Source organism: Onychomys torridus, chromosome 1 (genome assembly GCF_903995425.1).
Source record: "Onychomys torridus chromosome 1, mOncTor1.1, whole genome shotgun sequence".
In the NCBI taxonomy this organism is placed as follows: Eukaryota; Metazoa; Chordata; class Mammalia; order Rodentia; family Cricetidae; genus Onychomys; species Onychomys torridus.
The window spans coordinates 156809441-156836078 of NC_050443.1; positions in this window are offsets into that span (position 1 = coordinate 156809441).

Below are 26638 nucleotides of genomic sequence, written 5' to 3' on the forward strand. Positions count from 1 at the left end.
ATAACAACATGGGTAGAAGATTTGAAACTGTAATAGGTAAATAAAATAAATAAATAAAAATAAAAAAATAAAAACAAGAAGGTCCAGCAAGGTGGCTCAGAAGGGAAAAGTGCTTCCACCAAGCCTGAGAACCTGAGTTCTAACCAGGATTCCATCCAACAGTTTGTCTTCTGATCTCCACACATATGTCTTGGCAAGAGTCACACACACACACACACACACACACACACACACACACACACACACACACACACACACACACCTTCTACATAAATGAAAAGGGGAAAGCCATCTCCTGGGGGTTGCACTTCACTACACTGCCAGGAGAGGGTGGCCTTGAGCTGGGAATGGTGTTCTGTCCCCCATCCCTCAACATGAGTCAGTGAAATGAAACAGTGTGGATCTAGACAAAGTTGTGCCAAGGGACAACGGGAGAGCGAAAGGGGCTCGGCTGCTGAACTGCTCCCCAAAAGTGGATTCCTTGAAGTGTTCCCCTGGAGCATTTAAACCTGTCATCTAAAGCAGAGACTCACTGTGTTCAAGCCCTGGAAGACTAAGATCCCCCAAACTATGAACTTGACTCATTTCCTTTCAAAAGTCAGTAGACAATAAAGCATAATGAAAAACAGTCTCACAAACATTCCTCTGAAACAGAAATGCCAGGTACAGACAAGTACATGCTTCATGATCTCCCTTGTGTGAAGTTCTACAAAGGCAAATCTAATCTGTAACAACCAGAAACTTGATAACTTGGATGGGGGTGATGACAAAGGAGGCAGAATTTTTTAGATGAAGAAATATTTCTTTGTTCTAGTGATGGCAACATCATGATATACATTTGTTAAAACTTATGGGACTGTCTAGGCAAAATTGGTTCATTTTATATGTGTAAATTAAATTTTTAATAGCTGATTTGTTTTTGTTTGTTTTTTTTGAGACAGGGTTTCTCTGTGTAACAGTTCTAGCTGTCCTGGAACTTGCTCTGTAGACCAGGCTAGCCTCAAACTCACAGAGATACGTCTGCCTCTGCCTCCCGAGTGATGGAATTAAAAAGCATGCATTACCACCACCTGATTTAATAGTCGATTTTTAAAGGCATAATCTAAGAAAAGCTCTAAGAATAAAGAGAAAAGGATCTGAATCTGCCACTTGAAAGAGTTCATGGAGTCCTTGACAAATCAGACCAGGTCCCCAAAAATATGACAGGGCTTTGATACATACAATGTACTTCATATGCCAAAAGTTACGTCCCCCTTCTCTCTGAGGTTTGCCTCTCATTCTTGCAGACTTAATCAGGGTATGCCAGGTTACCTACAGAAACTGAGTATAAGATTTCAAGAAATCTCTTTGTTCAGCTAAAGAGCATAGGGAGAGTCTTGGGAGGCAAATTAGGGAATCTAGTACTGTGTAGTAGAATATTATTTTAAGGCGTGTTACTTTTGTTTATGTTGTTTGTTTAACTCTATGAAGCTGTGTTACTGTGCCTGTCTAAAAACACCTGATGGTCTAATAAACAACTGGCCAATAGTGAGGCAGGAAAAAGGACAGGCAGGGCTGGCAGGCAGAGAGAATATATAGAGGGAGAAATCTGGGAAGAGAGCTAGGAGCCAGGGAAGGAAGAGGACTCCAGGGGTCAGCCACCCAGCTACCCAACCAGCAAACCACGGAGTAAAAGTAAGATTTACAGAAGTAAGAGAACGGGAAAAATCTAGAGGCCAAAGATAGACGGGATAAGTTAAGTAAAGAAAAGCTGGCTAGAAACTAAGCCACCCTAAGGCATTATAATTAAGAATAAACCTCTTTGTGTGATATATGTGGGAGCTGGGTGGTGGGCACCCCCGAAAAGAGTAAAATACCAAATACAACAGTACTGTCTCAAAAGAGATGACCAGGATGGATAAGTACAGACTGATGTAGTCAAAGATGTGAGAAGAAGAAACTCTCCAATCCCAGGAGTTTGGGAGAAGGAGCCAAGAAGACCGGCTGAAGGCTGTTTAAGTAATTCCAGTTTTAAAAAAAAAATGATGATAACTGGGGCCAGCAAGGTGATACAGTGGGTAAGGACACCTGTGGCCAGGCATGATTACCTGAGTTCAGTCCCTGGAACCAACATGGTGGAAGGAGAGGACCAACTCCTTCATGTTGTCCTCTGACCTCCACACGCATGCCATGGGATCTGTGTGCCAGTGAGCACGCACATGCATGCACACACACTGACACTTATAAAAATAAATGGTGAGGGCTGCTGTGATTTGTGACATGAGGAGAGATGGCAGAGTAAAGGCATCTAGGGACACTGATGGGAAGAAAATCCAGCTTCATAATGTAGCCTTGTATCATGTGATCAATAATACACAGACAGATAAGATGAATTGCAGGCTCCAGCTAATTTTTAAGAAAATTAGCATTTTATTTTCCCTCTTTTGCATAAATAATCTCTAATATGTGTTGTTGGATTGGCAGAAACAATTACTGGATTTATGGAGTAGCTTTTAAAGTTTGATTCTGGGGACTAGAGATCCACTGCCCCCATCTGGCTTCTACAGGCACTGCATTCATGTGCACATAACACCCACCTACACACACACACACACACACACACACACACACACACACACACACACACAATTTAAAATAAAATATAAATTTGAAGAGTTCCAGGACAGCCAAGGCTTCACAGAGAAACTCTGTCTCAAAACAACAACAACAACAAACCAATATATATATAAAGCTTGATCTGAGTAGTGTACTTCACAGGGTTGCCTGCTCAAGGACCTCACTCTTTGGATACCAAGATGACTTTGCCTAATGTGATGGTCTAAATGACAATGCTCCAAATAGGCTCAGATATTTGAGTACTGTGTGTCCAGTTGGCAGAGCTGTTTGGGGAGGCTTCGGAGAGATGGACTTGCTAAAGGAAGGATGCATTGGGGGCAGTATTGAAGTTTTGAAGCCCCGTGCCATCTCCGTTCCTCCTTCTGACCATCATGCCTCGGGGGGCTGGGATTAGGTGTGAGCTCCCATACCCAGATGCCACCCCTTGAAACTTGATTGCCAAAAAGGTTAATCTCTGTATTAGAGGGGCCCTTTCCTCTACTACAGCATCATAGAGTGTGCTATTGTATCCGCATCTTTCAAGGGACTCTGTCCCCTTCCTACACTGTGAGAAGGTGGCCAGCATTCGGGAAACCAAAGAGTGAGGCAGCAGAGGGGTGTGTGTGTGTGTGTGTGTGTGTGTGTGTGTGTGTGTGTGTGTCCATTCTCTCACAGTGTTTGGCTTTTGAATGTTTTAAGCAGAATTTTTTTTTTTTCCCCTTAGAAGACCTGGTGATTCGGTGATAAACAGTTTCTGAAAACCTTGCTGGCCTAGCTCAGCAGCTAACCTTTGAAGTTGCTATGGGAACCAGTAATTTTTTTAAAAAATAAATTATTGATATAGACGAAAGAGAAGCTGGAATGCCTATCTCAAAGCAAAGCAAATGAGGAATGGGGAGACTTTTAAAAGTGAAAATATTAACAGCTTTTTTAATCATCACTCAAATTACACAACAGAGGTTTCTCAGAAATTCTGTTATGTGAGGAGTAAGAGCACATATCCTCTGTCAATTAGCATTTGTTAGATGGATGAATTAATGAATGAGTAGAAAATGAGAGACAAGGTAGTCCTGAGACAGTTTTGGGTAAACTGTCCTGGTCAGAGCTTAGATAGAATTGAAGGTGTCTATAACGCCAATAACCAGCTAGAAATCCTGCTTCTCTTCAGCATATTTTTGTGGTTGTTTGTCTTTTTTTTTTTTTTTCAACTGTGGAGACTTCCCTGTGAGTCACTCATTCATTCTCAGAATTCTTTTCTTCTGAGCTGTGAGGATGAGAACAGCTGATATCTACAAAAAACACCCCAGTGTGAACCAGTTCAGGAGAGCCTGGGGCAATACACCCTTGCAGGCCAGAGGCCTCCTGCCAAATCAGTGTAACCACCGCATCCAGGTATTTATCGTGCTCTCTCAAGCAGAAAAGAAGATTGCATGCATTTTTAATGTCTAGAACCCACACTGTCCTCATTTCTAGATCTCAGACTTGGAGTGCACACAGAGATCCGCTGCCTTCAAGGAAGATGGATCCCTTTCTAGGAAGGACCCTCCTGGCTGCTGGAAATGGGCCTCAGCTGCAGAGGGAGGCTTCACTTGAGGACCTACCCCTACAGAGGCAGTTTACGCCCAATGGTAGATGGGAGCTGAATACAAAGTCCCAATCGTTGGTTCTTTCTGACCGGCACCTGTGATTGGCTGGGACATCTCTCCACGGGAACCAACTTCTTTCTCCTCCTTTTGACATGTGTGTATCTCCGGAGTGCCCCCTAAGAAACATGCTGCTCTTCAGCTCCGTCTCAAGTTTAACTTGCCAGAAGCCTCACCTGCAGGATCTCCGAACCTGTGCCATTGCCAGGAAAGATAGAGAACATCCAGTTTAGTCGTGGACAGTTCTTTTTTTTAAGATTTATTTATTTACGATGTATACAGTGTTCTGCCTTCAGACAAGAAGGCGGCACCAGATCTCATTATAGATGGTTGTGAGCCACCATGTGGTTGCTGGGAATTGAACTCAGGCTCTTAACCTCTGAGCCATCCATCTCTCTAGCCCTGTGACCAGTTTTTCTTTCCCTCATGGCTCTGATCCATATTGCTCATGAGTGTTTGGCTTAAGCTAATGTTTGCTGGGTGAATACAGATTTTAGGGTTTTTGTTTTTTTGCCGGAGCTGAGGACTGAACCCAGGGCCTTGCTCTTGCTAGGCAAGCACTCTACCACTGAGCTAAATCCCCAACCCCAAGATGTTAGGTTTTTAAAACAGAGCTCATTATAAGAAAGAAGAGGTGGACCTTTGTTACATAAGCATCTCTCAAAATTTCCACAGATCAGCAGTACATCAGCATCCTCATTTACCTGACAGTGTGTGTTATGGATGTAGATTTCTGGTACTTATTAGATTTACTGAACAAGAGTCTCTGGGGATGATCCCAGAGATCTACATTGAGGCTGGCCCTCTAGGTAGATCTGCCATGTAAAGTCTGAACTTTTTCACACAGAACCATGGATGTAGGAGGCACAGAATCAGGCCCATCATCCCACCCCCCCCTTTCCTCAATTTCCTTTGGATGGGAGTACCAGGACCAGGCTGGTCCTTGTCTACTCTGGGAGTGTTGTGAGAACACAGATCTATGAAATCAGATGGAAGGAAGTGGGCTAGGTGGAGGAGGAGAGGTGAGGAGCTTTTGAATCAGCAGCGGCCTTGCACTGTGGGCTTGAGCATTCTAGAATAATGGAATCTACAGGTGAATAACTAACTGTCATGCTGGGACTCTCATCCAATAACTGATGGAAGTAGATGCAGAGATCCTCGGCCAGGCCCCAGGTGGAGCTCCAGGAGTCCAATAGTCGAGAAAGAGGAGGGACTGTAATAGTGTGAATTGTTGAGACCAAGATTGGAAAAAGCAGAGGGACAAATAGCCAAATGAATGGAAGCACACGAATTATGAACCAACGCCTGAGGAGCCCCCAACTGGATCAGGCCCTCTGGATAAGTGAGACAATTGAATAGCTTGAACTGTTTGGGAGGCATCCAGGCTGTGGGACCAGAACCTGTCCTTAGTGCATGAGCTGGCTGTTTGGAACCTTGGGCTTACACAGGGACACTTTGCTCAGCTTGGAAGGAGGAGACTGGACCTGCCTGTACTGAATCTACCAGGTTGAGCTGAATCCCCAGGGGAGTCTTGTCCCTGGAGGACATAGGAATGGGGGGAGGAACTGGAGGGGGAGGTCAGGGGAACCCATGGCTGATATGTAAAATTAAAACACAAATATAATAAATAAATAAATAGATAGGTAGATAGATAGATAGATAGATAGATAGATAATAAATTTTAAAAACCCTTCAACATGAAGAGCCTTAGGACAGATGAATGAATTTTTTTCAATTTTATTTTATATCAGAAAAAGTAAATTTAGGTGAGTCTTTCTTATAACTAAAAATCAACTTTCAAGAACCTGTAATTCCAGCACCTGGAAGGCAGAGACAAGTGGATCCCTTTTTGAGGGCAGTTTGAAATTCCTTGTTCACGTGGAATTTGGAAGCCACCTAGAACTACAAAATAAGATCCTGTCTCAAAACAAAACAGCAACAAAAAAGTGTAAGTAAAGTGTCCCCTCATCCGTTGATTGATGGAGAATTTTAAGTTAGGTGGGAGGAAACTAATTTGTATTAGCCACTAGAAACTCAGAGTTCAATTAACAAAAAATAGAAGTAGAACACAGAATTTTAAAACTCTCCACACATCAATGAAGCGAAACGTGCCCACTAGTTTCCAATAATGATATTCATAATTTTAGTTATCTGTTGCAAAGAGTGATCTCTTCACAGCAGCAAACTATAAAGTTTTTAAAAAATGGGGCGGGGAGAGGGAGAAACTTGTGAATTCGTTATCCTTCCTTCTAAAGTCTATGCATGTGTAGACTTGGTGTGAAAAAGGGGGCAGCTGAATTATCTATGCCATCTAAAGCACTATCCAAGAGTATGATTAAGGGGCCTGGAAAGAGCTTAGTTACTAAGACTGCTTGCTGCTCTTCCAGAGGACCTGAGTTCGGGTCCTTGCACTGGTGTCAGGCCCATCACAATCACTTGGAACTCTAGCTCAAGGGGATCTGACTCCCTCTTCTGGCCTCCACAGATATCTGCACACGTGGGGAACACACACACACACACACACACACACACACACACAACACACACGCACGCACACACCCCACACACACACACATAAAAATAAGTATTTTTTGAAACAAGAGTTTGATTAAGACTATCAGTTTGATAGGTAGTTAACTAGCTTGACAGAGCCCATTTGGGTTCTTGTTTTTGCTTGTTTATTTAGGCTTTCATTCACCTCTCTTTTGTTATTTGAGTTGTGGGTCTTTTTCTCATAACTGAATAATGTTTTATCTAGTTAAACTTAAATGTCAGAGCTGCTGTGTCCCTCGCAAAGCCTATACATATTAATTAAAAATAAATTTTTCAAAGTATTTTGTTACTCTAAACTACAAGCTACAGTGGACAAAGACCTCTGCCTTCAGGAAGCTTGGATGTTAGGGAACCAGCAGACAAATCATTATGTAAATTAATAAAATAAACATCCCTGTGTCTTGGTCAGTTTTCCATCACTATTAAAAAACATAGCTAAGACTGGTCATTTATAAGAGCAGAAGTTCTGGGTGTGGTGGCGTACATCTTTAGTCCCAGCGCCCAGGAGGCAGAAGCAGATAGATCTCTCTGAGTTCGAGGCCAGCCTGGTCTACATAATAGGTTCCAGGACGGGCAGGGTGCTAGACAATAAAACCTTGTCTCAAAACAAAACAAGAACCCCCCCCCCGGCACTTGGCTCACAGTTCTGAAGGCTGGGACATGCCAGAGCATGGTGCCAGCTTCTACTCTGAACCTGATAAGGGCCTTCTTGCCTCATCATAACCTGGTGAAGGGCATCGCTTAGGAAGCCAAAGCAAATTTGCTAGCTCAGGTCTCCTTTTCTTATAATGCCACAGATATCATCAAAGGCATTCCTGCCCTCGTGACCTCTTCTAATCTCGGTTACCTCTCAAAGGCTCCACCTCTAAATACCTCTGCATGTAAATGTGAGGATTAAAGTTTTTAAACACAGACTTCATGACATATTCACACAATAGTATTCTGCTAGACTGAGGAGGGTCCATAGAAAACATATACATGGTTAGAGGGGGAGATTTTAAGTAGCATGGCCAGAAAAAGGCTCAGAGGAAGGAGATGGCTTATGAGTGAAGATGGGTGTGGTAATTTGAATGTAATTGGCCCCCATAAGCTCATAGGGAGTGGCACTATTGGGAGGTGTAGCCTTGTTGCAGTAGGTGTGGCCTTGTTGAAAGAAATGTGTCACTGTGGGGGTGGGCTTTAAGGTCTCTTGCTTAAGTTTTGCTCGGTGTCACAGTCCACTTCCTCTTGCCTTCTAATCAAGATATAGCCAGCACCATGTTTGCCTGCACACTGCCATGTCCCGACATAAGAATGGGCTGAACCTCTGAAGCTATAAGCAAGCTACTCCAATTAAATGTTTTCCTTATAAGAGTTGCCATGGTTATTGTAGGCAGACTTTTCTTTCCTACCTGCCAATTCCCACATGACTGACACAGAGACTCAATATTAATTATAAATGCTTTGTTGATAGCTCAGGCTTGCTACTAACTAACTCTTACAACTCTAATTAACCCATTTATATTAATCTACATTCTGCCACGTGGTGTCACCTTTCTTTCATCTTGTACCTCCTGTTTCCTCTCTGTGTTTCACTAGCAACTCCTCTGACTCCGCCCTTCTTCTTCCCAGTGTCCTTAGTCTGGTTTTCCTGCCTAACCTTATGCTGTCCAGCTATTGGCCTTTTCAGCTGCTTTATTAAACTAACCACAGTGTGATTTACACAGTGTATAGAAGGATTATTCCACTGCAGTTTATGATGTCTATTCACAGCAATAAAAAGCCTAACTAAGACAATGGGAAATTAGAAAAATATAAACACACTCATTATGTGTGTGTGTGTGTGTGTGTGTGTGTGTGTGTGTGTGTGTGTAATTGAACCACAGAGATAGGTTCTTGACTCTCCAGTGTTTGGTATTTCTACTCCTCTCCAGAGCTGATGTGCTTGTTTGTAGAGGTCAACCCTTCCCAAAGCTTTTGGATGCAGTTCTCATTCACAGTCTGTATATTTGTACATCATGATCCTGGAGGTGGTGGATCTCCATCCTTAAGAATGAATGAGTCTGTGTTGTCAGAACTCAGATGGACACACAGGAGTTCATGCAGCAGCTCAGATTCAGGAAACAGAAGTGAAGCCACCCGCTTTGTAGGGAAGGTAACAGTGAATAGAAAGAAAACAAGATGGAAGGATTCCATGACTTCCAGAGGCACAGACACAGACACAAATAAGTCTTACCATTGGGAGTTAAGGGAGCTTTGTTTTGCAGTGTTTTGAGACACAGTTTTATTATGTACCCAAGCCAGCTACATGCTCAAACCTCTTGCCTCAGCAAGAGTACTAGTCCCAAATGCTAGTCCCAGCATGAACCACCACACCAGACCTGGGTTTAGGTTTCAATCATAAAAACATCAGTTCTGAACCAAAGAGAATATGAAAGCTCTGTAGGCAGAAGTTTCTGTCCTGTAAGCTACTCCCAAGCAACCACACAGGGGCTTGATATTAATTGTAAATGTTCAGCCAATAGCTCAGGCTTGTTACTAGCTAACTCTTACATTTAAATTAACCTTTATTTCTTATCTATGCTTTGCCATGTGGCTTGGAACCTCTTCTCAGTATGGCATGCCCATCTTGCTTCTCTCTGCATCTGCATGAGACTCCAGACTCTGCCCTTCTTCTTCCCAGCATTCTCTGTCTAGTTCTTCTACCTAACCTTATCCTGTCCAGCTATTGGCCAGTCAGCTTCTTTAATAAACCAATCACAGCGACATATATTCACACGGTGTAAAGGAATAGTCCACAAAGCTCCTTTCTCATTGCTGCAGTTTCTGCTGACTCTTCCCTAGCCTTGTCTATTGGGTTCTTCTTGTGACTCTGCTGCCTGGGACCTCAATGCTCTTTAGCACATGCAGTGGTATCTGACCTTTTGCCTCCTGTTCATTCTTCCAAGACACACCTCAGCATCTCACCTGCTCTCTCAAAACTCACTGGATTCTGATACTTAAAACGGGCTCTACCTGTACTTCAAAATGCAAAAGTTATAAAGATAATCCATTTTCCTCGATACTCCTTCCTGGTACCACCTTCCACCCTCACCTCTATCTCAGCAAGGCTGGCCATCAAGTCTGGCAGTTCTAGGACCTGGGGGGCAACCTTCCCAGTGAGCCAAGGAGAAAAATCGAGTGTTTAAGTGCTACGCACTATGCGTCCTCTTTTCAACCACAGACAGGTGTTTTCCACTCCTTGGGCATTTGTCCATCAATCCAATCAAATTACTAAGAACTAAACATACAGTTCGAGTTTTCTTTATCTTTGATTCCTTCTGAGAACACTAACTCAAATTCTGGATTACAGCTCTGGCGTGTCTCTCCCTGTGGTTGGTATTTTTGTTGTTATTGTTCTTGTTGGATACAGGGTCTTGCTGTATATCCCAGGCTGGCCTGAAACCTACTAGGTATCCTAGGCTGGCCTCATAATCATGATCCCCCTGTTTCAGCCTTCTGACTACTACAAATCAGACATGTGCCATCACACTTGGATCCGTTCCCTTATTTATCTGTCTTGTAATGGTTAATTACACAGCCTCTGAATCCCAAATGCCTAGCTTAAAATTGTGACATCATGACATACCAGGCAACCTTGGACAAGTTATTAACCATTCCAAACCTCAACTTACTCACTGTGGGACAATGATGATCTATATTTTATAGAGTTTCTCAGAGAAGGAAATGAGTTCATACATTTAAAATACATAAACAGTTCCCAGCATGTGATGAGTGTTCAATAAATGTGAAGTGTTACTAATTGTTCATTAATCTTTCAGGGCATTGCATTTGACACCATGGAAAAGTAAATAAGACGGGACCCTAACGGGAAGGCAGACAGATCACCAGACAGACAGGCAGGCAGAACAGGCTGGTGTTATGACAAGGCAAGTCTAAGGCCTGTGGGCCACAGAGATTGTGATGGTCTCACAGGCAAGCTTTCAGCAAGGCCTGCCAGAGGCAGAGGTTGATGAACCATGTCTTTCACATTATCTGGCCTCTTCTGCTTGCTCCCTCCATTTCACCATCAAGCTGGCATCTTTGTGTCTGGCCCAGCTTTTCTGACTGTGTTCCAAAATAACAGCTGGACCTTGCCATTTGTATTCCTGTTCATGTCTTGGGTCCCCTGTGACTCCAAGTCTCTTCCCCTAGGAGTGGGCTGAGAAGACTACTGCCCTGGTAATATGTTGATAAATGCTGTGTAGCCTTCATTTCACTCTAAGCAAAGGCCTCACAACAGCATTCGCCACATACCACCATCACATCTCCAACCTCTGCTAGCATGTTCTCCCCAGCCTCACCTGTTCCAGACCATTCTGAGATTCTTGAACATACCAGGCACATTTAAAGCCCCAGAGCCTTCACATTGGTTCCCCTATTCTCTGCAACACTTTGCCACAGATATAGTCAAGGCTTGCTCTTTCCCATCCAAATCTTTGTTCACATAGCAACTGCCATATTGACTTCACCATCTAAAATGCACCTCCTTAAAGACTGGCCAGTGGTTTCAAAGTTAGAGTTTGGAGTAAGAGGTCCTGGTGTGCTATTGTACAGTTTGTGACTATGGGTGACAAAACGTACTATATATTTTTAAAAACTAGGGGGGAAGATTTTCTGTGGTGGTATTGTGTCCCCCAAAATATTGTGTATCCTAATAAACTTATTTGGGGTCAGAGACAGAACTGCTACAATATTAAACATAGAGGATAGGCAGTGGTGGCACACAGCTTTAATCCTAGCTTTCCAGAGGCAGAAATCCATCTGTTCAAGGATACAGCCAAGCATGGTGACTCACACCTTTAATCCCAGAAAGTGAGCCTTTAATCCCAGGGAGTGATGGCAGAAAGAGAAAGATATATAAGGCATGAAGACCAGAAACTAGAAGCATTTGACTGGTTAAGCTTTTAGGCTTCTAGCAGCAGTTCAGCTGAGACCCTTTGGATATGAGGACTCAGAGGCTTCCAGTCTGAGGAAACAAGATCAGCTGAGAAGTTGGCCAGGTTAGGTTAGCTGTGGCTTGTTTTGCTTCTCTGATCTTCCAGCATTCACCCCAATACCTGGCTCGGATTTGACTTTATTAATAAGACTCTTTAAGATTCATGCTACAATTTTCAATGTTCCCACCATAAATAAAAGATAAATTCTTGAAGACATAATAAGTTCAACCTGATTTGAACATGATATAATTTATCCACATACGGAAATAGTTAATTAATACCCTCAATTTGTATGTCTTCATAGGTCAATTAAAGTAATTTAAAATTTCTTGGGCATGGTGGTGTATGCCTGTATTTCAGGCACTCATGAGACTGAGCCAAGAAGATAGTAAGTTCTAGGCCAGTCTGGGCTGTACAGCATGACCCCATCTCACAGAACAATTTAAATAATTTAATTTAAATAAATAAAGTTATTTAATTTCTACAATTTTAATTTAAATAAACACATGAATAAAAGGCACCACCTAGTCTATAGTTCTATTATACTTCGGTCCTTAAGTGTCCTCCAAAGGTCCACATGTTAAAGGTGTAGTCACCAGCCTGGGTTGCTGCCAGGAGATGGCAAAATCTTCAGGAATAGAAAAAAGTTTAGTTACTGAGGACATGACCTGGAAAGAGATATATTTGGAACCTCACCCTTCCTCTTTCTCTTTGTTTCTCGGCTGCTATGAGGTGAAAAGCCCTTCTCAGCCATGATCTCCCACTATGATGCCCAAAGGGATAGGGCTAAGTGACCATGGACTGAAAACTATGAGGCCATAAGCCAAAGCAAACTCTTCCTTCTCCTAAGTGGGCTATCCTGGGTGCTGTTTACAGTACTGGAAAGCTGGCTAACATCACTCCCAAGCTCCTATACTTCACTCTGTTTTCCTCTAACGCACACATTATGTTCTGTCATTCCACATGGTTCATTTATTTGTTGTTTCGTATCTCCCTACTCCACTAGGCTGTAAGCTTCAGAGGAGGAAGGGCACGCGTCTGCTTTGGCCACTAAACAGTCCACATCAAGGCTAGCGCATTGTGGATACTCAAATATTTATTAAGTGAAAGACTATTCATCCAGGGTATGGTGCACACATTTTTACAATCCCAGCATTCAAAAGGCTAAGTTAGGAGGCCAGTCTTGGCTACATAATGAGGTAACTCCCCAAAAAAGCTTGGTATTAGAAACCCCTAGCAAAGTTTATCTGAGGCCTCCCACACTAGGAAACACAGAGCTACCTCTTTGCCTTTTAATCATTAAGTCGCTCAAGTGTAGAAACTCATTTTCATTTTACCCTTCAGTCAACAAAGCAGTGAAGGTCCTTGAACTTGCTTAATGAGTCCCTGAGAATGATAGCTAATTAACATAAAATAGCCTAGCGACTTAGTGGCTCAGATCACTCAGAGGCTCAGACAGGGAGCAGACCTCTCCCAGGGTCCCTGCATATTTGCCTGCTAGTCCAAGCCCACGGGGGCATTTGGGGTCCTCCAAGAAAAGCACAGCCAGATACTCCAGCTCCCAGATGATCCCTTGCCTATAAGGGCCCGGGGAAAATTATTCTCTCAGTCCGGGACAAGGGTCCAGGGTTGCTAGATTTTTCAGATACTGGTCCTGGAGCCAATTAATTGGAATTCAGTCCTGTGGTGACATCGGGAGTCCCAGGGTCGTTTGGGTTGAAGCTTGCTCCCTGCATCTTCCTTTGCTGGGTTTTCTGACTAAGGAATATCTCTGATTGTCCAGACTACAACTCTAGAATGGATTGCACCAGTCACTCTGGGTCTGAATCCTGCTGGGCCACTACTGGCTGATTAACTTCGGACAGGTTGCTCAACCTTGTGACAGCAGTGATTTTTACTTGAGCTCTGAGGGGGAAAAAATGTTAAGAAGTTCTACCACCTTTTGTATTCTTGAAAGCAGTAAAGGGCCATGCTCCCCTCCCCGATTTCTTCATAAGACCTGTCTGTCCTTCCTCGGAATTCCTATCTGGCTCACTCCCTTCTTTCTCTGACTCTATAAAAGCTGGAGCGCCGTTCCCTTTCTTTGAGATCATCTTCAAAATGAGCATTCCCCCACCACCACCCAGCTCTGGGCTTGGCAATATTCTACACTCACCAAGTCCAAAGGAAATTAAAACTTCTTACTGACACACATTTTCCTTTATTGAGCTAGACATTTTTGCAGTTTAGTCACATGTAGCTAGCTGACTTAGCTGCTGTGAACTCCACACATATCCTAATTGCACTGTCAAATGCAGGCCAAAACTAGAGCTTCCTAGTTCCCTGTCCATCTTGAAATAGGGAGACTGGAGCCACTTCCCTAATCTGCCCACGCAGGTTTTCTTTTCAAGCAAGACCAGCCCTGTGTCTCTTTTTGACTTTGACTCTATGTGGTTTCTGTAGCTCTGGTTGCTGCTCACCTGTTCTCAGCATAGGGTAGGGCTACTTTGCTTTGAGGGAGTGTTAGAGCTAAGGGCATCCTTGCTGGGCTTTTGTAGGGGACCAGTCCTCAGGACTGGGATCTCTTAGGGAGCTTTTAAAGACACTCCTGATGTGCAACAGCCAGCTCTCCAAAACCTCCAGCTGTCAACACTTGAGTTGTTGAAGCAAATGCCCTTTGGTATAATGTGTTTGTCCACCATTCCCATTAGACTAAGACACTTAATCTGCAATCCATAGACCACCCACAGGGGATAATAAAAATTTATAACTCGAAAATACTAAGAGTCATTCTTCCCAAGCCCAGGAGCATCTTGAGAACCAAGCCTGTGGCTTCTCCACTGCAGTAACCTCTGTGCTAACAGCACATGTGGTCACTCAATAATGCAGCATCTTTCATCAGTAAACCAGTGCTGGAGGATAGCACTCAGGAGGCATTGCTGAGACATTGTGGGAAAAAAGTAAGAACTGGGTTAAGAAACAAGCTGGGGAAGTGGCTCATGCCTGTAATCCTGGCACTTGGGGGGCTGGGATTAAAAAAAAGTGCCTTGAGTTAAGGTCAACTTGGTATATAATATGGAACATCATGTAATAATAATAATAAAAATGAACAGCATAAAAGTAAGCAAGGAGAGAGATAGAGAGATATTAGATATTTAAAATGCCCCAACATTTGCCCAGGCTTGTCTATGGGGATATTTGGCTGCCAAAAACAAAACAAAACAAAGAATTATAAATCTCAGAAAATGTTCAGTCTTTGAAGAATTAGTGCAAGATTCTTATACAGATGTCCTGTTGAGGCAAATAGACTTGAAATTTATTTACATATTCTTCTATTTTTCTTTTTCATTCATTTTATTAGGATAGTGAGAGTTATACAGAATTTTTGAAATAGAAATAGTTTTAAAATCCTTTCTGTAATTTGCGCTAATGAACTGAGGTCTCAACATTGTCTCTGGCATGGAACACCACACAGAGATCAAATGCTTGGTCACATCACTGGCAATTTCTCCTACTTATTTGCTCAGTGACTCCCTCTGTCTTGATAGGAGGAAACACTGTAACTACTTTCCTGAGTTCTTAGGGATGTGTGTGTGTGTGTGTGTGTGTGTGTGTGTGTGTGTGTGTGATGCACACTAGTGCCTCAGTGGTTCTGTGTGTGTGTGTGTGTGTGTGTGATGCACACTAGTGCCTCAGTGGTTCTGTGTGTGTGTGTGTGTGTGTGTGTGTGTGTGTGTGTACAGTCTGGAATCCAACCAACTGACTGCTACGGGGGTGGCAGCCAGTGTCTGCACTTCCCCCACAGAAAAGAACTTCCGGACAAGTAGGAACAAGGCAAAGTCAGCACGTCAGGAAGTTCACCACAGAGCAGACAGGCACAGTCCCAGAGATTAGTGCAAGCATTAGAACAATGCACCCTAGTGCCTCAGCGGTTCTGTGTGTGTGTGTGTGTGTGTAATGCACACTAGTGCCTCAGCGGTTCTGTGTGTGTGTGTGTGTGTGTGTGTGTGATGCACACTAGTGCCTCAGTGGTTCTGTGTGTGTGTGTGTGTGAGATGCACACTAGTGCCTCAGTGGTTCTCTGTGTGTGTGTGTGTGATGCACACTAGTGCCTCAGCGGTTCTGTGTGTGTGTGTGTGTGTGTGTGTGTGTGTGTGTGTGTGATGCACACTAGGAAATGCTTTAGGGACACTGTCAGTAGGTGGCAAGGGAGTGACAGAAGAGATAAAAATATCCATCAAAGGACCCTTGCTTATACATGGGTCATAAGGAGATTGGATTTAAGATATACACGGTTCATTCATCATTTTGACATCTTATTTGTGAGATGTTTCTCACTTCTTTTGCAGGTGATCTGAACAGTAATGCCTAAATTCCAAGATATCAGCTAAAGATAAGAGCCAGAGTTAGACGTAAAGAGTAAGGGGCCCTGGGCTGGAGAGACGGCTCAGCAGTTAAGAGCACTGACTGTTCTTCCAGAGGACTGGGGTTCGATTCCCAGTACCTACATGGCAGTTCACAACTGTCTGTAACTCCAGTTCCTGCGGATCTGGCACCCTCACACAGACACACTTGCAAGCAAAACACCAATGCATAACACACACACACACACACACACACACACACACACACACACACACACGAGTAAGAGCTCTTTCTACCCTCATATCCCCTCTATTTACTGACTATCTAGCCTCTCTCAGGGGCAGCTCATGATAACCAGCTGCCATACTCTGCTGCCCTTGATGGAATTTTATTTTTGGTATTCTGATGCTTAGATAACCTGGTTCACTGACCCTAGAATGACTGCCCCTTTGGTGCTAACCAATTTCCAAAGACAGGAAAACTCTCAGGTAATGTGCCTGTCCTATGCAGACTAACCACTGCCTGTTGCCACTATTCAGAAGCCCTTAGGTCAGTTATCAAATCATCAGAGACAGCGCCTCTATCCTAGACCAGCTAGAATTACTCAAACCAGCCAAGCTTACGCCTTCCTGCCTACAATGAAGACTACCTAGCATACTGAAGTTCTGGCCACCACTCACACTTTCCAAATGAAAATGGGCACAGTGAAGAGACTGAAATACCATAGTTAGAGGCAGGGACCTCTGGGAGAATCCCGAGTGGACATGACCAGACTGAGCTGGGTCATGTGGGGAGAAGGAGAGGAGAGGAAGAGGAGCCAGGTACAGCAGCCAGAAAGCCAAAGGTACAGAAAGGGCAGGTAACCTCAGGGTAGAGGGCAGGATATACCAGCCATACCCTCTAACAGGTAGGGACTGAGAGATGCTGGGAGAACCAGGCAGCCAGGCCCTCTTCGATCCATTAAATAGGCACCTCAGCCATTTGTCCAGGTTTCAGACTTAACAATAAGGGAACTGGCTGCTTGGGCATCGTGGCTTCACAAGTTCCTGAGAAATGCTGACTTTTGTCTGACAGCCAGAATGGGGACATGGAGTTTCCTTTGGACCTGACTGCATAAAATTAAAGTAGATCTTCAAGAGGTCTGCTGCAGCCACAAAGAAGGCTGAATGAAAAAAAAAAGAAAGAAAGAAAGAAAGAAAGAAAGAAAGAAAGAAAGAAAGAAAGAGAGAGGGGGGAGGGAGAGAGGGAGGGAGGAAGGAAGGAAGGAAAAGGAAAGGAAAGGAAACATGTCTGGTTCTCTGGCTCCCAGGCATGGGGAGGAGAAAGTGTGTTATAGATATGTGGGAGAGCATAGCGGCCTAAGGCAGGGACCTCTGGTAGAGTCCAGAGTGGACATGACCAGAGTGAGCTGGGCCATGTGGGGAGGTGGCGGGGGGGGTGGGGGGGGGGGGGGGGGGGTGGGTGGGTGGCAGAGACAGGGGAACCAGGTATAGCAGCCAGGAGGCCTAAACTACAAAGACGTCTGGGTTATGAAGGGAAGAGCAGCCCAGCCCCTGGACTGGTGTGTTCAGGGTATGGGGCAGGGTATGCCAGCCAGGTGGGCCCTGTAACAGGTAGGGGCTGGGGGGATGCAGGGAGACCCTGGCGGCCAGATTGGCTTTAATGTGTTAAATAGGCACCTGGGCCATTTGTCCCAGGATTGAAACCTAACAAAGGGCTGCTTGGAAAGACTTAGGAAGAGCTTTAGTTTGGCACCCTCTGAAAGGATCCTCCTTCCAAGGGGAGTTAATTCCAGGCTCACAGCAGAGAGGAGAAAAGGAGGGTGGGATGGGGTGAAAGAGTGGGGGCTGGCCCCAAGAACCAAAGGTTCCCAAAGGGACCATGGGGTGCCTGTTAGTTCATAAACAGCTCAAGACTAATTGATTTCTTGCTTTAATGTTTTCTTTTTCTGCAATCAAGAGCCATAATGCATCTCAGCATCTCCAAGTAGCCAACAGCCTTTATTGGGAAGAACAGTCATTTACCACCTGCAGGTTGCTGTTAACATAAGCTATGCAGATAGCTTTTTGTTCTGAGAAGAAGAAGAAGAAAGAAATAAAGAAAAAAAAAGGCTCTCTGTAGCTTGAGGCAATCAGACATTCTGCTTAAGAAAGACAGACTTAATTGGCCACGGAAACTAAACCTATGTTCTGCTGCAACAGTACCCTTGAAGAGAAAGACTCTTCGGTGGGTTTGTAACTGGCTAACTTAACATTATTTTTATTGTTTTAAAAGATTCTATGAGCTCTTGGAGGTCAGAAGCTGCTGGGTAATGAAGTCTACCGCAGATAAGATGTTAAACATTCACACAAACATGCGTCATGTCATCTTTGTACCGAGTCTATTACTTACAGTGGCTGCTGATGGTTCTGTAAGGGGCACTAAGCTATTACACCCCAAGTTGTATTTTCACATTTCTAGTGCATTTCACTAATTATCTCTTAACAGACAGTTTTTGTAATTGACCTTCATCATTGGTAGCAGGAAGATGGCAAAGAAAACTCTGGTTTCAACATTCTAGTCAACCTGATGGCTGGTTTGCCAAAGGAAGCTTGGAGACAGTGACAAGGGAGCTTGGGATTGATAAAAATGTGGTGAGCAGTGGGTAGTCTTGGAACTGAGAAGGTAGGAGTTCAAGTCCCTCTCTGCATAAAACAGGCTGATCAGATAATGTCTCATTCAAACAGTGCTTCTGAAAGTTCACCTAAGACTGTGAATGGAAACTCCTGAATAGAAGTTTAACTGACGACTGACTGATGAGAATTTCAGTACTGTGGAGATATTGGAATGCTGCAGGGTCAGAAGCTAAGTACCTTATGTTGGGCTAGTTCTAACCCTCTGGAACAGCCATTCCTTGTTCACCTCTACAAAGTCACTATTATTAACAGATAAAAACTTTTGCAGATCCACTGGCTTCTGTGGGGTGGCCCAAAACAGCTTGACCACACAGCTGCCATGGCAGGCTTAGAAGGCCCAGACACAGCTTCTATGACAGACTTACTGGCAGGCAACATCTAGATCCAGGAAGAGCCATAAGCTGACCCCACTTAGGGAGGGCCTGCATCTAAGGGGAAATACCTGACATTCCAAACATTCCCAGCACACACCTATACCCCTAGACAAAAGTCAGCTAATCCGGGTCCTAAACCCTGGAAATCCCCTCACCCTAACCTCTGCTATGATAGAAACCCCACCTGCCCAGGCTCAGGGCCCTCTGCTTTCACCTTTGCATCAGACAGACAGACAGACCCAAGCTCTGAGCTTGAAATAAAGGCTCTTTGCTTTTTATATGGGATTTGGTCTCTCTGATGGTCTTTTGGGGGTCACCGAGATCTGGGCATAACAGCTTCCACCAATCCCAAAGCTAAGAATGTCATCAGAGAGCATCTTGGGCCTATAGAGAAGCCTCCCCCATCTTGCTGTACCAGCCTCTCTGATGTACCCACAAATGTATTTTAAACTTGCCGTGACTTATGACTTTCTTTGTCCTGCAAAACTATAAAACCTTCTTAAAACCGATTCCACATGATCATTCCAAATGGCTCTAGAATAAATGATCTCTTATTTTCTTTAAGAAGACAGCTGTGGCTTTTACATTGTCAGATGGTACTGACTGGATGGGATGTCTGAAGAACTGGACAGTCATGGTTCTAGTCTTAGCAGCATTGTGACTTTAGAAGGTCACAGGGTCAACAATTGGGGCTTGCCTTAGTTCGGGTTTCTATTGCTGGCAACTCTTACAAAGAAAACATTTAACTGAGATGGCTTGCTTACAGTTTGACAGTTCAGTCCATTATCATCATGGTGGGACATGGCAGTGTGCAGGCGGACAGTGGTGGAGAGGTAGCTGCTACATGCTGATATCCAGGCAACAGGAAGTAGACTGAGTATCACAATAAGCAAAGCTTGAGCAAAAGAGACCGCAAAGCCCGCCCCCACAGTGACACACTTCCTTTAACAAGGCCACACCTCTTAATAGTGCCACTCGCTTTGGAATTTTGGGGGCCAGTTACATTCAAACTACCACAAGGAGAGTGGTAAAAGAGACACAGCCTCCTACTGTTACCCTCGGCAGCCTAGGGGAGTTTAGAGTTTTAGGACTCTCAACTCAAGTCAAACCAACATTGATAAGAAATCAGGACTAGCCAGTATGTAAAGCAGAGTTGGGCATTTTAGTGAAGATCTTTTTAATACAGGTTTAAGCATGAGGAGTGAGAGAAAAGGAGGTACCCACAGGACACTAAGGCATACCCAAGAGAAGCAAACAGCCCTCATCATTTTTACAGTAGTCATGTTTAAAATTTTGTTAGAATTTGACATCACTACCTTATCACTGGGTGGTTCCACAGTGAAACCTGAAGGTAATACAGAAGATTAACTCAAAGGTGACCCCATTGGACTACAGGAAGGAAGGATATCTTTACGATGGACAAAATTATGTTTTGTTTGAGATTCTCGGGCAATGACTGACTAAAAGGAAAGAAGCTCTGCCCGTGGTCGCGCACATCCAGGACTAGAGCCTAGCTTTTGCAACGTTAGCATAAAATAGTGTCTATGGGCCGGGCGGTGGTAGGGCACGCCTGTAATTCCAGCACTCGGGAGGCAGAGGCAGGTGGATCTCTGTGAGTTTGAGGCCAGCCTGGTCTACAGAGCTAGTCCAGGACAGGCTCCAAAGCTACAGAGAAACCCTGTCTCGAAAAACCAAAAAAATAAAAATAAAAATAAAACAAATATAAATTAAAAAAAATATAGTGTCTATATATGCAAGGGATGTTAACTCTGCCTACAGCCTTTACAGCAAACGTTATTTTTGTGTTGGGATTCTTGCTTCTCAGCCTGCTCCAATCTTTCCATGCCCCTTAAATCTTCCAGTCTTTCCATCCTGCTTCAAAATGACTTTGGGAAAAGAAGAAAATAGCAGTGAAAGCAGGTGTAGAGAGCTTTCCACACAGTCTAAATGCAACAGGACTAACAGAGGTCTCAAACCACTCTTTAGCAATGGACCGATCGGCATCTTGAACGACCAGCTTGACACATATCAGAGACTCCAGACAGATGTAAGGAGGCAGAGGGACAGATGGATGCTATGAGGTTGCTGAGGAGATAGCTCAATGGGTAAAGTAATTATTGTGTAAACACAAGGGCCTGAGTTTAGTGCCCAGTGCCCACTTAAAATGCCAGTGTGGGAGTGCATGTCTGGAACCCCAGTGCTGGGAGTCAGATACAGGAAGGGGCTTGCCCACCAGCCAGTCTAGCTGAAAGAGCAAGCTCTAGGGTCACTGAAACCCAGTCACAAAAGCTAAGGTGGCAAGTGGACATTGACCTCTAACCTCCCCTTGTGTAAGGACATGCACACAGCACAGTGCACATACAGGCAAATGCCTCCACACAGACACAAATTTTTAAAAAGAAGTTATTGAACTCCATTATGATATTTTCACTATGTTGTGTGAACAGTTTTGTTGGTTTATTGATTGATTGTTTGAGTCAGAGACTTACTATGCAGCCCAGGCTAATCTGGAAATCACTGTAGCCCAGATTGGCCTTGAGCCTGTGATCCCCTTGTGATTCAGCCTTCTAAGCACTAAAATTGCAGAAATGTGCCATCATGCCTTGATTCTTTTCTTTTCAGTATGTTTTTGCTGGAGACAGGGTCTTGTTAGCTCTGACTGGGGCTTACTATACAGTTCAGGCTGGCCTGAACAGTGTAGCAATTCTGTTGCACCAACCTATTTTTAAGCGCTGGAATTGAATGTGTGAGTCCTGTACGTAGCTTCTTATCCTTCACCCTATCCATCACATAGCTCCACCCTCCCTCTAATATTCAAGGCAATAGCACAAAGGTAAATCCACACTATATCAGTTCCCATATCCCCTACTCCTTTACATAAAGCTATATAGTGCTTTCTGAACCCATGTCTCTGAATCTGCAATCCTAAGACACCACCACCACCAATAAAGTTATTGCATAATCTCATTTGTTGAATTAATTAACGTACGTTTCTGAGTCTACTCCTTGGCTTTATATAGTCTTGTAGTACCAAACATGAGATAAACACAAATGTACTTTGTACATTGTAAACGTGATAATTATGTGAGGCACTATCATATTTGATGAAGTAAGGCTGGGTTTACTGCTTACCATGAGGAAATGGAAACATACAACCAACTATCTATGAAAACAGAACTTTAACCCAACAGCTGCTCAGGGAATCAACCTCCTGTGCAGTAGATAGCTTGCCAAGTCAGCCTGTCCTAAGGCCCTGCCAGGTTACTATTGCTAATCTCAGAAGAGCTCCCTTACAAGCTCTTGACAATAGCTTCTCTATCAGCCGCCAGGCTCTTCAGCCCTTGATAGTGGCTGACACTTTCCTAATCCTCTCAGCTCCCTGCTTTCAGTTCAACACTGATAAAGGCAGTCAAAAGTGTGTCCCAGGCAATCACAGAGGATGTCTTACTTCGTGGTAGCCCACCACAGCTTCGGCATGCCAACACTCTCCAGTAGGACCGACTTTTTTCCCCACTACTTAAAGCTTTCATACCCCTTGGAGTTTCTGCCCAAGCACAGTGGTGACGGCTCACTCTCTTGCGTCAGTAGATCAAAAGAAACAGCTTTTGCTCTCCTCATCTGTTTGCTCTACACTTTTTCATATCTCATATTTGTGTGTAGAACCTTGGTCCACAGGCTATTGAATGGTTCTCTCACTGCAGTCACGGAATTAGCCAGTTCTAAGCTAAAGCTGAGCACTTAGGTGCTAAGTCCTCTTGTAAAATTGACCAAGAGACAAGTCAGCAAGTCCGACCATGACGTCAGGTTTCCCTGCGGCCAGGAAACAACAAAACAAGAAAAAGAATACGCATCCAGAGACCAGAAAAACAGATTTGCTTTACATAACTTCAGTCTTCTGAGTTTAAATTTGAAGACTGGGGTGAGCAACGGCTCATTTTGTGGTAGACACTGACATCTATTGGCCAAAACTGATAGTTAAGCATTTCATATGTTTTAGCCAAAAAAGAAGAAAAGATGTGATCCTGATGGTGGAAGGTAGAGTCAGAAGGGCTGGGGTGGGTGCAGTTTGCACCTGTGGAGGGTAAGAAGAGAGCCAGCAGGAAACGAGGAACTAAGGATGAGGACAGGTCCAAGGAAAGGGATCACCAGGTGGATTCTAGGATGCCGTTGGAGTTGACCCCAAACGCCTGCCTTGTTAGTCTTAAGATTCTTGTCCTAAGATTTCTTGTCTCATTTTCTAAGAGATTTTTCTTTATGTGCACAGTAAATTTTAAAACCACAGGTTCTGGGGAGAATTGCCACCCAAGCCACCTCAAAGGGAAGTGCCCCTTGATCATGTAGTTAGTATTGCAGCTTTGGGGTGCTTACTCAGTACTTTACTCAGTGCTTTGTAAGAAGACAGACTGGAGTCAGGCTACCTGTACACAGACACCGACTCTGTCACTTATATGTTGTGTGAGTTCAAGTGAGTGTCTTTCAAATGGAGATGGCAATCATGTCTTCCACACACATTCTTGAAAGAGTTTGAATAAATCATGTACGGAAAGTGCTCGGAACAGTAGCTGGGGCATCCTAAATGCTGAACAAATGTTAGTGTCGTCACCTACATTTATCTTTACAACACTTTGAAATAAAGGCTGTATCTCTAACCCTAGGAAAGAGTCTGCTGTCTGAGTGGGAACTATTTCCAGCCTCCTCAGCAGAAAATGTGACCAATGGCGGCTTGTGTTTCTGTTTCCTCTGTCACATAAGCAGCACAGCAAGTGGTCTAGAGGTAAATGGTTGCTGGCACCGGCTCATGCCTCAGAGACATCAGGGCTAGTGTCTCAGAACTTTCTAGGCCTTTCCTCCAAGGAGGTGAGGTAATACTCTACCTCCAGTTCCAAGCATCATGTTCATCAAGAACAGAAGCAGGGGAAGAAACTGGGGTCCTGGGTATCTATTTGCTTTTTTTCCCCCTGTTTATTCAGAAAAACAAAAAGATTCCCCACTAAAGTCTTCTTCTGTTTGATTGCCAAAAACTGTCACTTGGCTCCTCCTGGCTGAAAAGCTCAAGGGGAAGTGGGTCTTCAACTGGCCCAGTTTACAAAATCGGCAGCAGGGAAGAAGGGAGTTGGTGATGAGAGTCGTCAGTCCTCAGTCTGTGGGCCACACCTCAGCGGGGATAAAGCATTTGATCTGATGGCACAGCTCCTGATGCTGCCATTCACCCCAGGCAGCCCGGATCCTGGTATCCTAAAGTCAACACCATGTTAATGCTGTGTTGGGTAGACCATGGGATCATGGAAGTCCACTCCACTCAAACTCCGGTACCAAGGCCTGCAGCTTCAGGCTTCCCAGGGGCTCAGCCACGGTGTTGGAGGTTAGGAGAGAGTATTCACTCCCCCGGCTCTGGGATGTGGCTAGCAGAGTTTGGACTCCTGTACTGAAGCCCTGATGGGCCTAGACACACTCCAACCACCTCGCCCCATCCCCGTGTCTCTCATTATTTAAAGGCAAAGCAGGTTGTAGAGGTGACTTGGTGCAGATGCAAAGCAGGCAAACAGGAAGAGAAGAATGAACCATAGGAAGAGGCGGCAGGAAAGGGAAGAAGTGTAACAGCCAGGAGAAACCGTGGAAACTTCACCCAGACAGATGAAAAGGTGAAATACAGGAAACTTAGGCCGGAACAAATAACAGCAGAAAAGGGAGAACACAAGAGAGGCTGGGTGTCTGCTTAGAAAGATTTAACTAGAAAAATCAGACATCACAAACTGAACTGTGTGGGACTTAACTGTCAACAGATGTCTTTTGATCAAAATCTATATGTCTTGTGGATCCCAACTTTTTCCATTCTAAGGTGATGCCTGTATTGGCAGAGCATCATTGGGAGAACCTGTGGTGCCAGGATGGGAATGAGGCTGTAAGCTGAATGAGAACCTTTGAAGAATACCTATAAAGCATATTGTGGGACACTGTGTATCAGTATGGCATTAGCCTTGGTCAGGAGTCTGATGGGAAACAGGTGGCATATTAAAATGGCATGCCAAGTGTGAGAGAATGAACATGGAGTGACTCGGGCTGTCCACAGCAGAGAGCCATTGTTACCTAAAGGAGCCTAAAGGTGGTGCTAGTGGATACCAGGAAGAGAGGTGGTGGTAGGGTGGCTTCATTGGTAGGGCTTTTGCTAAGCATGCATGAAGTCCTGGGCTAGATCCCCAGCACCAGAGAAACCATGTCTGATGGTTCATAACTGTAATCCCAGCATTTGGGAGGTAGAGGTAGGGGGATCAGAAGTTCAAGGCCATTTTCTGCTACATTGCTAGTTTCAGACCAACCTGGGTTACATGACACACACACACACACACACACACACACACACACACACACACACACACTCATAAAGCTATTTGTTTTTAATTGTGATAAAGTATACAAAACACAAAATTCAACATTTTAGCCTTAAAAGGTGAGTAGTTCTTTGATATTAAGTACTTGCACACCACTGTGTGACCATCATGACCATCCATTTCTAGAACTTTTTCATCTTCCTTAACTGGCCTTTTGACCCATCCTTCTCTTGTCCTCTCTCCAGGCTTGCCTACCACCCCTTGTTCTCTGTATCATTTTCACAGAATCACTGTGGCTGTTCAGAAGAATAAGCTTGGGCGAGCTGAACATGTTACAGAATGTCCTGTGTCTCTGACTGGACCCATTCATCCGTGGATGGACCCATTCCTGCTGGGCAGTGAGCTGCCTGCCTGTAGTTCTGTAAAGACGCCAAGAAGGAGGGGATGTTGCCTCATGGGATATTCTCTCCTCTGCTCCCACAGGCTGCCTTCTGGCTGTTGAGTCTTTGGTCTATGAAAAAGAAACTTGGACCAAGGACTACAAGCTGTTTTCACTGAAAACAAGTTGGTTAATCCATTTAGCCAGTCTGTCCAAACATGAGTCACCGGCAGTTAAGGCCACGTTAAAGGTAATGAATCGTATTGCTGAAATACAGCCTTTTAAGGCGAGTGTTCAACAGAGGCTGGAATGACTAGTATTGGGTGGCAGTGAGGGTGGGTGGTCCCTACAGCAAGAATTACAGATCAGCAACCTGGAGGCCAGGCTCAGTCCAGACGCATCTCACTAGACTTGTGTGCAGTATTTTTAAATATGATTAGCTGGTGGATTTTAAAATCAAATTTCTGGTTTCGGTTGAAAAAAATTTGCAACTTGGCCTGGAAGCCTGCCTGGTAAAAGAAATAAGGCTTCCCACTCCTTTATTTCCCTATATCCTGACATTGGGTTATAACTCTTGTCCCTGAGGGTTTTAGGGCATCTTTTGGGATACAAGATATTAAAGACACAATTAATCACAACTTGAAAATAATCTTTAAACAATAAAGGAAATCTGTGAAGATGAACAGAGTCTATGGGTGTTATAAAAAGGTGTTACATTTCAAGTAAATTTGACAAGTTGGTAAAATAATAGAAGTCACATCTGAGGAGAAAAGGTCAGTCAGTATGTA